A 2,774-nucleotide genomic window follows, 5' to 3' on the forward strand; every position below is an offset into this window, starting at 1 on the left:
TAGGTGTGTGTGCTGTGTAGGTGTGTGTGCTGTGTAGGTGTGTGTGCTGTGTAGGTGTGTGTGCTGTGTAGGTGTGTGTGCTGTGTAGGTGTGTGTGCTGTGTAGGTGTGTGTGCTGTGTAGGTGTGTGTGCTGTGTAGGTGTGTGTGCTGTGTAGGTGTGTGTGCTGTGTAGGTGTGTGTGCTGTGTAGGTGTGTGTGCTGTGTAGGTGTGTGTGCTGTGTAGGTGTGTGTGCTGTGTAGGTGTGTGTGCTGTGTAGGTGTGTGTGCTGTGTAGGTGTGTGTGCTGTGTAGGTGTGTGTGCTGTGTAGGTGTGTGTGCTGTGTAGGTGTGTGTGCTGTGTAGGTGTGTGTGCTGTGTAGGTGTGTGTGCTGTGTAGGTGTGTGTGCTGTGTAGGTGTGTGTGCTGTGTAGGTGTGTGTGCTGTGTAGGTGTGTGTGCTGTGTAGGTGTGTGTGCTGTGTAGGTGTGTGTGCTGTGTAGGTGTGTGTGCTGTGTAGGTGTGTGTGCTGTGTAGGTGTGTGTGCTGTGTAGGTGTGTGTGCTGTGTAGGTGTGTGTGCTGTGTAGGTGTGTGTGCTGTGTAGGTGTGTGTGCTGTGTAGGTGTGTGTGCTTTGTAGGTGTGTGTGCTGTGTAGGTGTGTGTGCTGTGTAGGTGTGTGTGCTGTGTAGGTGTGTGTGCTGTGTAGGTGTGTGTGCTGTGTAGGTGTGTGTGCTGTGTAGGTGTGTGTGCTGTGTAGGTGTGTGTGCTGTGTAGGTTGTGTGCTGTGTAGGTGTGTGTGCTGTGTAGGTGTGTGTGCTGTGTAGGTTGTGTGTGCTGTGTAGGTGTGTGTGCTGTGTAGGTGTGTGTGTTGTGTAGGTGTGTGTGCTTTGTAGGTGTGTGTGTTGTGCAGGTGTGTGTGCTTTGTAGGTGTGTGTGTTGTGTAGGTGTGTGTGCTGTGTAGGTGTGTGTGTTGTGTAGGTGTGTGTGCTTTGTAGGTGTGTGTGTTGTGTAGGTGTGTGTGCTTTGTAGGTGTGTGTGTTGTGTAGGTGTGTGTGCTGTGTAGGTGTGTGTGTTGTGTAGGTGTGTGTGCTGTGTAGGTGTGTGTGTTGTGTAGGGTGTGTGGCTTTGTAGGTGTGTGTGTTGTGTAGGTGTGTGTGCTTTGTAGGTGTGTGTGTTGTGTAGGTGTGTGTTGCTGTGTAGGTGTGTGTGTTGTGTAGGTGTGTGTGCTTTGTAGGTGTTGTGTTGTGTAGGTGTGTGTGTTGGTGTAGGTGTGTGTGTTGTGTAGGTGTGTGTGTTGTGTAGGTGTGTGTGCTTGTAGGTGTTGTGTCTGTGTAGGTGTGTGTGCTGTGTAGGTGTGTGTGTTGTGTAGGTGTGTGTGCTGTGTAGGTGTGTGTGTTGTGTAGGTGTGTGTGCTTTGTAGGTGTGTGTGTTGTGTAGGTGTGTGTGTTGTGTAGGTGTGTGTGCTTTGTAGGTGTGTGTGTTGTGTAGGTGTGGTGGTTGTGTAGGGGTGTGTGCTGTGTAGGTGTGTGTGCTGTGTAGGTGTGTGTGCTGTTGTAGGTGTGTGTGCTGTGTAGGTGTGTGTGTTGTGTAGGTGTGTGTGCTTTGTAGGTGTGTGTGTTGTGTAGGTGTGTGTGTTGTGTAGGTGTGTGTGCTGTGTAGGTGTGTGTGCTGTGTAGGTGTGTGTGCTGTGTAGGTGTGTGTGTTGTGTAGGTGTGTGTGCTGTGTAGGTGTGTGTGTTGTGTAGGTGTGTGTGCTTTGTAGGTGTGTGTGTTGTGTAGGTGTGTGTGCTTGTGTAGGTGTGTGTGCTGTGTAGGTGTGTGTGCTGTGTAGGTGTGTGTGTTGTGTAGGTGTGTGTGCTGTGTAGGTGTGTGTGTTGTGTAGGTGTGTGTGCTGTGTAGGTGTGTGTGTTGTGTAGGTGTGTGTGCTGTGTAGGTGTGTGTGCTGTGTAGGTGTGTGTGCTGTGTAGGTGTGTGTGCTGTGTAGGTGTGTGTGTTGTGTAGGTGTGTGTGCTGTGTAGGTGTGTGTGCTGTGTAGGTGTGTGTGCTGTGTAGGTGTGTGTGCTGTGTAGGTGTGTGTGTTGTGTAGGTGTGTGTGCTGTGTAGGTGTGTGTGTTGTGTAGGTGTGTGTGCTGTGTAGGTGTGGTGCTGTGTAGTGTGTGTGCTGTGTAGGTGTGTGTGCTGTGTAGGTGTGTGTGCTGTGTAGGTGTGTGTGCTGTGTAGGTGTGTGTGCTTGTGTAGGTGTGTGTGCTGTGTAGGTGTGTGTGCTGTGTAGGTGTGGTGTGCTGTGTAGTGTGTGTGTCTGTGTAGGTGTGTGTGCTGTGTAGGTTGTGTGCTGTGTAGGGTGTGTGTTGTGTAGGTGTGTGTGCTGTGTAGGGTGTGTGTGCTGTGTAGGTGTGTGTGCTGTGTAGGTGTGTGTGCTGTGTAGGTGTGTGTGTTGTGTAGGTGGTGTGTGCTTGTGTAGGTGTGTGTGTTGTGTAGGTGTGTGTGCTGTGTAGGTGTGTGTGCTGTGTAGGTGTGTGTGCTGTGTAGGTGTGTGTGCTGTGTAGGTGTGTGTGCTGTGTAGGTGTGTGTGTCTGTGTAGGTGTGTGTGCTGTGTAGTGTGTGTTGCTGTGTAGGTGTGTGTGTGTTAGGTGTGTGTGCTGTGTAGGTGTGTGTGCTGTGTAGGTGTGGTGTGCTGTGTAGGTGTGTGTGCTGTGTAGGTGTGTGTGCTGTGTAGGTGTGTGTGCTGTGTAGGTGTGTGTGCTGTGTAGGTGTGTGTGCTGTGTAGGTGTGTGTGCTGTGTAGGTGTGTGTGCTGTG

The 2,774-nt window shown here is 51.1% G+C and overlaps 1 long non-coding RNA gene across 3 annotated transcripts; it reads left to right on the forward strand.

Moving 5' to 3' along the window:
• The first annotated feature begins 810 nt into the window (after window positions 1–810).
• On the forward strand, window positions 811–2,567 carry LOC133349298 (uncharacterized). 3 transcript variants are annotated; one of them, XR_009755931.1, is made up of 6 exons: window positions 811–1,074; window positions 1,109–1,159; window positions 1,313–1,465; window positions 1,535–1,721; window positions 1,774–2,113; window positions 2,438–2,567. It is a non-coding gene; the product is annotated as an uncharacterized LOC133349298 (long non-coding RNA). The 3 variants fall into 3 exon arrangements; XR_009755933.1 differs by having other exon boundaries at window positions 1,535–1,687; XR_009755932.1 differs by lacking the exon at window positions 1,109–1,159.
• The last annotated feature ends 207 nt before the right edge of the window (window positions 2,568–2,774 follow it).

Source organism: Lethenteron reissneri, chromosome 29, assembly GCF_015708825.2.
Source record: "Lethenteron reissneri isolate LAM-NWPU_2019-01 chromosome 29, ASM1570882v1, whole genome shotgun sequence".
NCBI lineage: Eukaryota > Metazoa > Chordata > Hyperoartia > Petromyzontiformes > Petromyzontidae > Lethenteron > Lethenteron reissneri.